Raw genomic sequence first — 13505 nt, 5'->3', positions numbered from 1 at the left:
TAATTGAAAATTTTTATTTTTTGTTTAAAAAGATTTTTGTTTTTAATTAATTATCTTTAATAAAATTTGTTACAAATCCCAAAAATTAAAGTAGAAATATTCCAAAAAAAAAAAAAAAAAAAAAAATATTAAAGAATTCGGATTTTTTAATTGAAAATTTTTATTTTTTGTTTAAAAAGACCCAAACTAGTTATTCTTAATTTTTTTTATTATTTTACAGTTAAATTGATTTTTAAATATTATTTTTTTTATTTACAAAACTGCCATAATTTTCCTTATTTTTAAGTCAAAACAAATATATTTTTCCCAAAAAAAAAAAAAAAAAAAATAAATAAATAAAAAAACTCACAAAAACATAGACATAAAAAAGTATATATTATAAAATCGTATAGAAAATAATTACAATAACATGAAAGAAATGAAAATATAGAATACCATAAGTGCCTAACAAAATATTATTAAATTTTTATTATTAATTAAATATTTGTTTAATATTTTTTGTTTATCTTCTTTTTTATAAAAATCGACCGGTTTTCATTAAAACAATTATATATAGAAAATAACAATAATAATGAATAAATAAATAAAACAAATAGAGCAACAACAAAAATAGTCAATTATTGCTTAAAATGAAATTTAAATCAAAGCAATTGTAAAAAAAATCTATATAAAAAATAAATATTTTTGAATATATATTTTTTTAATTTCCAAAGAGACTGCAAGAATTATTAATTAAATAAAAAGAATAGAATTTTTAATTTTTGTTTTTTTTTTTAATTTTTTAATTAATTTAAAAAAGTGTTATGTATTTTATTATGTGTTTTTTTATTTTATTTTTGTTAATTATTTAGGATATATTTTTTAAATTTGAAACCCTTTATTATTATTTTTTTTTTTTTTTTTGTAAGAAAAAAAAAAAAATATTCCCAAAATATATATAACATATAAATTTAATACTAAGCAAAAAAAAAAAAAAAACAAAACAAATCATGTTTCAAAGGGGCTTACCCCCCCCTTTGGAGGACCTAAAAAAATAATTCTTTCTCCTTTCAAAAATATCACAAATTCTTAATAACTAATTCTTAAATTTTAAGTAAGATTAAAAAAAAAAATCCCTACACACATACATATGTATAACTATTTACTATTAATATTATTATGAACAATTAAACAAATTATAATTATCATTATTGTATAACTAAACGAATTGTAACCATCAAAAATATATTTTATAGCAATATCATCACAAAATAAATATTAAATTTAAAAAAAAAAATATTATCTATCATATTATATAATGTTTGTCATCTATATATCTATAACTACCAAATATATACATACATATATCTAACCTAAAATAAATATGTATTTTAATTTATAAACATATTCTTATTACAAAAAAATTGTTTCAATTAAAAAAAAAAAAAAAATAAAAAAAATAAAAAACTTCAAATGCAAAATATCCTCAGAACATTAATATACTGAACATAACATATTAAATGTTTTTTCTAGACATATAAAAATAAAAAAAATCATAAAAAATAAAATTTAACACTAATACATATACACAATATTTTAAATGTTTTTAAATTAGTCACACATACATATTACAAAATATTAAAAAAAAAAAACTGAACTAAAAAAACAAATTAAAAAAAAACCCATACAATAATAAATAAAATATATAAATAAATACAAATTTAATTTCAAAACAAAAGTGGGTTTTATTTAAAAAAAAAAAAAAATCACGTAGAAAAAAATGAGCCTCAGAAGCTGAGGTTCCAAAATTTTTTTCTAGAGAAAAAAATCCTAGAGGGAAAAAAATTAATCGAACCACCCCACAATGATTCCAAATTCAAATTTCATTGGTTCGCCCACAATTCAACTTGTACCAACTTTTACTACACAGTAGGACTTATTTCCAAAACCTACCCAAAACCTACACCCTCACAATGAACCTAAATCCATGTTTCACTATTCGAACTCTATTGGTTCACCCACAATTGAAATTGTACCAAATTTAGTACGCAGTTGTACCAATTTCCAAAACTTCATACATATCCCAATCCTACACCCCACAGCCATCCTAAATCCATGTTTCAGGATTCCAACTTTCTCGGTTGACCCACAATTCAAATTGTACCAAATTTAGTACATAGTTGTACCAATTTCCAAAATTTCATACATACCCCAATCCTACACCCTCACAGCCATCCTAAATCCAAGTTTCAGGATTCCAACTCTATCGGTTCACCTACAATTTAAAATTGTACTAAATTTTGTACACCCCAATCCTACAACCCCACAGTGATCCCAAATCCAAATTTCAGGATTCCAACTCTAACGCTTCACCCACAATTTAAATTGTACCAAATTTAGTACACTTAGAAACAATTTATAAAACTTTATACATACCCCAACCCTACACCCCCCCACAGTAATCCGAAATCCAAGCCTCAGGAATCCAACTCTATCGGATCACTCACAATTTAAAATTTACCAAATTTAGTACACATTAGTACAAATTTCTAAAACTTTTACATATCTCAAGCTTACACCTCAACAGTGATCTTGACTCCAAATTTTATGATTCTAGCTCTATTGTTTCACCTAAAATTCAAATTGTACGAAATTTAGTACCATTTAGTACCCATAAGTATTAATTTGTTAAACTGAATTCTGACCCTAATCTTACACCTTTACAATGATCCTGACTCCAAAATTTTATTGTACCCGCTCTATCGGTTCCCCCAAATCCAAATTGTACCAATTATAGTACGATGTAGTACTTTTCGTACACATAAGTAAACATTTTTCCAAAACTACGTACATATCCCAATCCTACACTCCGACGGTAATGTTACATTAAATTTTCAGGACTCCAGCTCAATTTTCAGGATTCCTCCAAATCAAATTTGTACCAAATATAGTACCATATAGTACTTTTGTGGGTTTTGGTTGCATTTTTCCACCGAATTGGCTGTAATTTAGTATTTTGAGTTCTTATTGGGTAGCAAATCTCTCCACTAAAAATTATAAACATAGGGAAATTTTTTTCTGGTAGCCCCCATATAAGGGTACCCTACAATTTTCGGTATTTTGAGGTTCTTGAGCGCGTTTTTCAACCGAATTCGCTGAAATTTGGCACATTGGGTTCTTATTGGGTACCAAATATCCCTACTAAAAATTACAAATATAGGTCCACTTTTTCTGGTAGCCCCCATATAACGGTACCCCTCAATTTTCAGTATTTTGAGGGGTTTGATTGCATTTTTCGACCGAATTGGCTGCAACGTTGTATTTTGAGTGCTTATTGGGTAGCAAAGTTCTTCACTAAAAATTATAAATATAAGGTAATTTTTTCTGGTAGCCCCCTTATAAGGGTACCCTACAATTTTCGGTATTTTGGGGTTCTTGGGCACGTTTTTCAACCGATTGAGCTGTAATTTGGTATTTTGTAGTCGTTTATGGTACCAAATCTCTCTACCAAAAATTATTAATATTCGCCCCCATTTTGGGGTAGTCCCCATATAACCCCCCTTTTTATACCCTTCACCACACTGTGGTACAGGGTATTATGTCTTTGTGCATATGTTTGTAACAGGCAAAAATAATCGAGATAGACCCATGGTTCCTTTTGAGAATATGCATAGAATCACTTTCTAAGTCGATTTATGCATGTCCGTCCGTCCGTCTGTCCGTCTGTCTGTCCATGTTAAATTGTAAACAAAGTACAGGTCGCATTTATGATCCGAATTAGATGAAATTTGGCATAGGTCACTTATTCGGCCCAAGGACGAACCCTATTGAAATTGGGAAAAATCGGTTCAGATTTAGATATAGCTCCCATATATATATTTAACCGATTTAATGTAAACGGTCCCTATATATCTTTCGATTTGCACGAAATTTGGTACAGGCTAATCATTTAGGCCTATAATGATGTCTGCCAAGTTTCATGAAAATCGGTCCAGATTTAGATATAGCTCCCATATATAGTTTCGTCCGATTTCATGTAAATGGTGCCCCAAAGTCCCTATATATCTTTTGATTTGCACGAAATTTGGCATAACGTACTGAATTAAGCCTAGAGTGATGTCTGCCAAGTTTCGAGAAAATCGATTTAGATTTAGATATAGCTCCCATATATAGTTTCGTCCGATTTCATGTAAATGGTGCCCCAAAGTCGCTATATATCTTTCGATTTGCACGAAATTTGGCATAACGTACTGAATTAGGTCCAGAATGATGTGTGTTAAATTTCCTGAAAATCGGTTCAGGTTTAGATATAGCTCCCATACATATTTTCGTCCGATTTTAGGTAAATATTGCACCAAAGTCCCTATATATCGTTAGATTTGCACGAAATTTGGCATAGCGTACGGAATTAAGTCTAGAACGATGTGTGTTAAATTTCGTGAAAATAGGTTCAGATTTAGATATAGCTCCCATATATATTTTCGTCCGATTTTATGTAAATGGTGCAACAATGTCCCTATATATCCTTCGATTTGCACGAAATTTCGCATAGCATACTGAACTAAGTCTAGAACGATGTGTGTTAAATTTCGTGAAAATCGGTTCAGATTTAGATATAGCTCCCATATATATTTTCGTCCGATTTTGGATTTATAAGTAAATTTGGATTTATAAGTAAATAAAGAACTCAAAATGTGGCCGAATGCAAAAACCATACTGAAATAAGTGTAACCTATATTTCGATATTTCGCTTTAAATTTATTTACATTATTTTGTCCCATCGTAAGAAGCAACTCTATACCTGATCAAAATTTATATAGGTTGCAGAATGACATGTTTAATTTCATGTTAATGGTTCTTCAATAATGCGACGTCTGTTAGGATTCATCTGTTTAATATACCCACAGTGGTGAAGGGTATCATATAGTCGGCCCCGTCCGACTTTACTACTTTCCTTACTGGTTTTAAATTTAAAAACATTGGCTTTAACATGGCGAAGTCCAGGCTTATCTTGGTCGCTCTTTCATCACAATTGTGGACACTGACCTCCCCGTGGTGCCACCTGGGGTAACTATTTTCATCGTCCATTGAAACACTTGGGTACCAAAAACCGCCACCAACAAACCCATGGTACGATCAGGACTGCCGTAATGCTACTGATGTGAAAAAACGCAGTGTATAGGGCAACCGTGCTGACAGTAGCAACACGAAATGTGATGGAGAATTATTGGGAGAAAAGAAGAGAGGAGAAACATATTTACAGAAAAAATACCAAGAAAAACGTGAGCGTGAGCAAATCGAGATGTACAGAGTCAGAATGAAGTTCGAGAATTTTACCAACGAGTAAAACACCAAACCGAAGGCTTTGGTGCAAGCACATCCTCCTGTAGAGATGAAGAAGGAAACCTGGTGACAGATACAGACAGCGTGTTGAGGATCTGGTAGAAGCATTTTGAAAAACTTCTGACGGTATAGAGTGTATACCACCTAGCCAAGATGAGGTCAGAATAGCAATCAATCGGCTGAAGAATAATACAGGAGCAGGTGCCGATGGGTTACCAGCCGAACTATTCAAGACTGGTGGTCAGATGCTGGTAAGGAGCATGCACCAGCTGATTAGTACAATTTGGCTAGAGGAATGCATTGGAACCTCAGCATCCTGTGTCCCGTGCACAAAAAAAAAGGAGACAAGACGATCTCATCGCATATAAAGTGCTATCCAGCGTGCTGTGTGAACGACTGAAGCCAATGGTCAATGACATTATTGGACCATACCAATGCGGCTTCAGACCTGGCAAATCTACCATTGACCAGATTTTCACTCTGCGCCAAATCCTGGAAAAGACCCACGAAAAACACATCGACACATACCACCTATACTTACTTAGCTGGCTTGTGACAGAACTTTCGATCCATAAGCCGAGCTTAAAAACCAGTAAGGAAAGTAGTAAAGTCGGACTTGGCCGACTATATGATACCCTTCACCACTTTGGGTATATTGCTGCGCATATGTATCCTTACCATTTGCATGTCAATGTTCCCTCGAAGGAATATAGTCATGTTGCCAATCTCCAACTAGGCGCGTCTTCCCGGATGGCGGATGGGAAGGGGGTCTCCATGATGTGCAGAGTTAAACTAAACTAGGTCTCCTAGATCAACTTTTTTCTGCACTCCGTGGAAACCTTGGGGATCTTCGGGATCTTCCCCGTGAACCAAAATGGATCGGGGTAGTGCCATTTAAATTAATCAACTACGATGGGTAAAAGAAGTAAAAAGAATAAAGTTATGATGCAGGGATTTAATAACCCAGTACCGGCGGCAATCGTTGGTGAGGTCACAAGCCACTTGTCGTCGAGATCAAGCGGTTGGATCCGTCTGTTCTAGGTGTGGATGCCTTGGCACCTGCACCTGTGCAACAATTCTAAACCAAAACGTTGACGAACCTGTCTATTCCTTTGGCAAATGAGCATGCCATGAATGATGAAAATCAGTCTCTGGCTGACAGGACTGTAGTTCTGGCAGGGGACGACCTACACGGGAATCTATGCGCTATCCGCGATAGTCTAGAGGAGCAAAGTAAGGAACTCTTCGACCAGTTAGAAAGACTTGTGCCGGAAGACCAATGAGGGGATACGCTTCCGCAGGAACTTCTATTGAATCTTACCCTAACTGATGATGAGCTGGACATCACGGTGATCCCAGCCAAGTCTACACAAGAGTATTGCTATAGTAGCAACGAAAGAAGTGCAGACCCTGTTGGCCGACCGACTTCCAGTCTGACTACAACAGGTCTGTGTCGGCATCCGCCGACAAACTTCAGAGGCAATCTGCAACGAAGGTGATGTCCGACGATGGGGAACGGACAGCGCCTGAAAAGCTGGGAAGGCCCGAGAAGTAGCTGATGCGAAGCATTATAAATGTGCTGTTTCGTATCTCCGCAAATTCATGGGGCGAGATGCGAATTTGATCTCGGAGAGGGAGGTACACCTCATCAAGGATAAGATGATATACATAAAGAAGTTCGAAAGAATCTATGCGCACGCTCTCCATCCGAGTAAGAATGCACAGGAAAAGCCACTTGAGAACATCTCGAAGCAGAATGTCATCCATAAGGATGATCAAGGGTGTGGAGGGCTCTGTCTCAAAGCCCGATTCTGCGCCTAATGACAAAGGTGAAGCTAAAGCTTTGGGTGGATTCACTAGTGGTCGAAATCGGAAGAAGGGGAAGTCAGTCAAGGAACCATCGTCTCCTGGGGGAGTAACTGTCGGCCCACAGAACAAATCTGAAAAGCGCATCCGCTCTTCAGAAGGTCCGCAAGCCTCACACAGATCCTTCTACCTCATATGCGGCTGTCGCTGGACAACAAACAGCGGAGAAACAGCTAAGTACAGTGAAGGCATCAACCTCCTCTGGAAAGGCGAACTCCAAAGTTCGTAACCAATGACAGCGTAAGCCATATGACAGACCGAACAAGGTAGCCGCTGAAGAAGACCTTCTAGTGGCAATCATTGACAAATCTGATCCTCATGGCAGGATCAGTGATTGTCATTGGTTGCTCTTTGAAGGAGCCCTTCGGTCGGCCATCGTCTGTGGTTCGGACCAAGGGGATCGTCAGTTTTGTAGTGCCTTCATGCAGAAGGGTGCCAAAGTCATTAACTGTCTAAACAAGAAATCTACAAGAAATTTAAATCTAATTCATTATGCTGAGCAAAATTTCCCGCAAATCGAAAGACATAGCCCCCATATAAGGGTACCCTACAATTTTCTGTATTTTGGGGTTCTTGAGCACGTTTTTCAACTGAATTCGCTGAAATTTTGCACATTGGGTTCTTATTGGGTACCAAATATATCCCTACTAAAAATTACATATATAGGTCCACTTTTTCTGGTAGCCCCCATATAACGGTACACCCTAATTTTTAGTATTTTGAGGGTTTTGATTGCATTTTTCGACCGAATTGGCTGCAACTTTGTATTTTGAGTTCTTATTGGGTAGCAAATCTCTTCACTAAAAATTATAAATATAGCTCTATTTTTTTCTGGTAGCCCCCTTATAAGGGTACCCTACAATTTTCGGTATTTTGGAGGTTCTTGAGCGCATTTCTCAACCGATTTAACTGTAATTTGGTATTTAGTAGTCGTAACAAATCTCTCCACCAAAAATTATTAATACTCATCCCCTTTTAGGAGTAGTCCCCATACAACCCCTTTTTATAACCTTCACCACACTGTGGTATCAGGGTATTATGTCTTTGTGCATGTGTTTGCAAAAGGAAAGGAGATAGACCCATAGTTACTTTTGAGAATATGCATAGAATCACTTTTTGAGTCGATTTTTGCATGTCCGTCCGTTCGTCCGTCTGTCTGTCCGTCCATGTTAAATTGTAAACAAAGTATAGGTCGCATTTATGATCCGAATTGAATGAAATTTGGTACAGCTCATTTATTTGGCCCAAGGACGAACCCTATTGAAATTGAGAAAAATCGGTTCAGATTTAGATATAGCTCCCATATATATTTTCGTCCGATTTAAGGTAAATGGGGCACCAAAGTCCCTATATAACTTTCGATTTGCACGAAATTTTTCACAGCGTACTGAATTATGTATAGAATGATGTGTGCTAAGTTTCATGGAAATCGGTTCAGATTTAGATATAGCTCTCATATATATTTTCGTCCGATTTAAGGTAAATGGTGTACCAAAGTCTCTAAATATCTTTCGATTTGCAGGAAATTTGGCATGGCATACTGAATGGAGCCTAGAATGATGTCTGCCAAGTTTCGTGAAAATCGGTTCAGATTTAGATATAGCTCCCATATATATTTTTGTCCGATTTGAGGTAAATGGGCACCAAAGTCCCTATATAACTTTCGATTTGCACGAAATTTAGCATAGCGTACTGGTTTCAGCCTAGACTGATGTCTGCCAAGTTTCGTGAAAATCGGTTCAGATTTAGATATAGCTCCCATATATATTTTCGTCCGATTTTAGGTAAATGGTGTACCAAAGTCCCTGTAAATCTCCCGATTTGCACAAAATTTGGCAAAGAGTATTGAAATAAGTCTAGAAGTATGTGTGCTAAGTTTCATGAAAATCTGTTCAGATTTATTTATAGCCCCCATACATATTTTCATCCGATTTTCAGTAAATGGTGTACCAAAGTCCCTATATATCTTTCGATTTACACGAAATTTAGCATAGCGTACTGAATTGAGTCCTACATGATGTGTGTTAAGTTTCCTGAAAATCGCTTCAGATTTAGATATAGCTCCCATATATATTTTTGTCCGATTTGAGGTAAATGGGGCACCAAAGACCCTATATATCTTTCGATTTACACGAAATTTGGCACAGCGTACGGAATTAAGTCTAAAATGATGTGTGTTAAGTTTCGTGAAAATCGGTTCAGATTTAGATATAGCTCCCACATATATTTTCGGCCGATTTGAGGTAAATGGTGCACTAAGTCCCCAAATATTTTTCGATTTGCAGGAAATTTGACACAGCGTACTGAATTATGTATAGAATGATGTGTGCTAAGTTTCATGGAAATCGGTTCAGATTTAGATATAGCTCCCATATATAGTTTCGTCCGATTTGAGGTAAATGGTGCTCTAAAGTCCCCATATTTCTTACGATTTGCACGAAATTTGGCACAGCGTACTGAATTGAGTCTAGAATGATGTCTACCAAGTTTCATGAAAATCGGTTCAAATTTAGATATAGCTCCCATATATAGGTTAGTCCGATTTGAGGTAAATGGTGCACTAAAGTCCCCAAATATTTTTCGATTTGCAGGAAATTTGACACAGCGTACTGAATTAAGTCTAAAATGATGTGTGTTAAGTTTCGTGAAAATCGTTTCAGATTTAGATATAGCTCCCATATATAGTTTCATCCGATTTTCAGTAAATGGTGAACCAATGTCCCTATATATCATTCGATTTGCACGAAATTTGGAATAACATACTGAATTGAGCCTGGAGTGATGTCTACCAAGTTTCATGAAAATCGGTCCAGAATTAGATTAGCTCCCATATATATTTTCGTCCGATTTTCAATAAATGGTGCATGAAAGTCCCTATATAACTTTCGATTTGCACGAAATTTGGCACAGCGTACAGAATTAAGTCTAAAATGATGTGAGCTGAGTTTCGTGAAAATCGGTTCAGATTTAGATATAGCTCCCATATATATTTTCGTCCGATTTAAGGTAAATGATGCACTAAAGTCCCTAAATATCTTTCGATTTGCACGAAATTTTTCACAGCGTACTGAATTATGTATAGAATGATGTGTACTAAGTTTCATGAAAATCGGTTCAGATTTAAATATATTTCCCATATATATTTTCGCCCGATTTTATGAAAATGGTGAACCAAAGTCCCTATTTTTATTTCGATTTGCACGAAATTTTGCATAGGGTACTGAAGTGAGTATTGAATGATGTCTGCCAAGTTTCGTGAAAATCGGTTCAGATTTAGATATAGCTCCTATATATATTTTCGTCCGATTTAAGGTAAATGGTGTACCAAAGTCCCTAAATATCTTTCGATTTGCATGAAATTTTGCATAGGGTACTGAAGTGAGTATTGAATGATGTGCGTTAAGTTTCGTGAAAATCGGTTCAGATTTATATATAGCTCCCATATATATTTTCGTCCGATTTAAGGTAAGTGGTGTACCAAAGTCCCTATATATCTTTCGATTTGCTCGAAATTTGGCACAGCGTACAGATTAAGGTCTAGAAAGATGTGTGTTAAGTTTCCTGAAAATTGGTTCAGATTTAGATATAGCTCCCATATATATTTTCGTCCGATTTAAGGTAAATGTTGCACCAAAGTCCCTTTATATCCTTCGATTTACACGAAATTTGGCATAGGGTACTGAATTAGGTCTAGAAAGGTGTGTTTCAAGTTTCATGAAAATCGGTTCAGATTTAGATATAGCTCCCATATATATTTTCGTCCGATTTGAGGTAAATGGTGCACCAAAGTCCCTATTTATATTTCGATTTGCACGAAATTTTGCATAGGGTACTGAATTGAGTCTAGAGTGATGTGTGTGAAGTTTCATGAAAATCGGTTCAGATTTAGATATAGCTCCTATATATATTTTCTTCTGATTTTATGTAAATGGGGCACCAAAGTCCCTATATATATTTCGATTTACACGAAATTTAGCATAGCGTACTGAATTGAGTCTTACATGATGTGTGTTAAGTTTTCTGAAAATCGGTTAAGATTTAGATATAGCTTCCATATATATATATTTTCGTCCGATTTAATGTAAATGGGGCACCAAAGTCCCTATATATATTTCGATTTACATGAAATTTTGCATAGGGTACTGAATTAAGTCTAAAATGATTTGTGTTAAGTTTCATGGAAATCGGTTCAGATTTAGATATAGCTCCCATATATATTTTCGTCCGATTTTAGGTAAATGGTGCACCAAAGACCCTATATGTCATTCGATTTGCACGAAATTTGGCATAACGTACTCAATTATGCCTAGAGTGATGTCTGCCAAGTTTCGAAAATATCGGTTCAGATTTAGATATAGCTCCCGTATATAATTTTGTTCGATTTTATGAAAATGGTGCACCAATGTCCCTATATATCATTCGATTTGCACGAAATTTGGCACAGTGTACTGAATTAATTCTAGAAAGATGTGTGTTAAGTTTCGTGAAAATCGGTTCGGATTTAGATATAGCTCCCATATATAGTTTTGTCCGATGTAAGGTAAATGGGGCACCAAAGTCCCTTTATATCCTTCGATTTACACGAAATTTGGCATAGGGTACTGAATTAGGTCTAGAAAGGTGTGTGTCAAGTTTCGTAAAAATTAAAAACTCATTTGTTGTTGTTGTTTTTTTTAATATATAATTTTTATTTAGAAAAGATTTTTAAATGCATTCTCTTTTTTTGTTGTTGTTAATTATTACAATTATCATTACAAAGTAATATTTTGTTGTAGTTGTTTGTTTTTGTAATTAGCCAGAAAAAACTAATATATTTTGTTTTTTTTTTTTTAATTATTATTAAGATTGTTGTTGTTTTTATTTGCACAAAAATTCTGCTGCTTATTTACAAATAACTAAAAATTAAAATTTATTTAAAATTAAAATTGGAAATTGTTGCTAATATAAATGCTGGAATTTGTTTTTTTAATTTTATTTATTATTTATTTCTGGTTTGTGTTGCTTAAATTCTAAAAAAAAATATTTTTTTTTAAATAATTTTCAATTTTTTGTATATTTTTGTTTTTGTTGTTTAAATGCAATAAAAATTAAGCACAATTTTATTTTTCAAAAAAATTATTTTTTTTTCATTTCTTTAAATTATAGAATTAATAATAAATATAGTTTTAAGAATTTTTTTTAAATTTTTTATAAATTAGAGTCTTAAAGAATTTAGGTATTTTTTTTTTAAATAAATAAATAAGTAAAATAGTTGTGTTGGTTTTTTTTGTTGTTGTCATAGGAATAGAGTTTTTTTTTAGAAATTCATTATTTTTAACCAGTCTCTATGGAAGTTTTAAAATTTCGGGGTCTTTTTTTTAAATTTATTAAAAAAAAATATTTAAAAAAAATTTATTAAAATTTTTTAATTTTAAAACTTCATAGAAAGTGATTATTTTTTTTTTCTAAATAAAATAGGCAGTAGTTTGTTTGAATAAATAAAATAAAATAAAAAAATATATTAAATTTAAAGGCCTGTTTTTTTGAGAGGAAACTTTAAATAGCTTTTTGTGTGTCTGTGTTTGAAGAAAAAGCTTAGATAAAGTTTATAGAATGAAATAAGCTTTTAGATAAATTTCTTGGAAACCTAGGGACAGACTTGGAGGGATGGTGACAAGGAAAAACATATCAAAAAAGCTTTGGATTAAAAAAAATCAAAAATATGTGAAAGCTTTAAAATGAGCTTTTTTAAAAGGACTAAAAAATCGTTTTCTTATAAAAGAAAAAAACATTTCTTTAAAGTTTCAAAGCTTTTGAAGGAAAATTTTATAAAGCTTTTGAAAAAGCTTTTTTTTGGAAAACAATTTTTCTAAAAATTTTACTTCCCAACAAGGCAATTTTCGTTTCAAAGCTCTGGAAAGACTATTTATATAAAGCTTTTGCAAAAGCTTTTTTCGCAAACATTTTTTCTAAGATTTTTACTTCCCAACAAGGCAATTTCTTATGTACTGATAGGTTTAGCGACGATTTTAGGCCGTAGAGCTTTCAAATAAAAATAAAAACATAAAGAGCTTTTACAAAACGTCTGATTAGTAATTCTCCAAAGCACATTAATGCAGTTATTTTGATACGGCAAAGCAAATTTGGTGATTATTTTATATGTCAGAGCTTTCAAAATAAGAAAGCTTTTGCAAAAGCTTTTTTTGGAAAACAAATTTTCTAAAAAAATTTACTTCCCAACAAGGCAATTTCTTATGTACTGATAGGTTTAGCGGCGATTTTAGGCCGCAGAGCTTTCAAATAGAAATAAAAACTTAAAGAGCTTTTACAAAACTTTT

Source organism: Musca vetustissima, unplaced genomic scaffold (genome assembly GCF_032173495.1).
Source record: "Musca vetustissima isolate MV318-11 ecotype Yass unplaced genomic scaffold, APGP_CSIRO_Mvet_v1 utg11918, whole genome shotgun sequence".
In the NCBI taxonomy this organism is placed as follows: domain Eukaryota; kingdom Metazoa; phylum Arthropoda; class Insecta; order Diptera; family Muscidae; genus Musca; species Musca vetustissima.
This window is presented reverse-complemented; position numbering follows the sequence as displayed.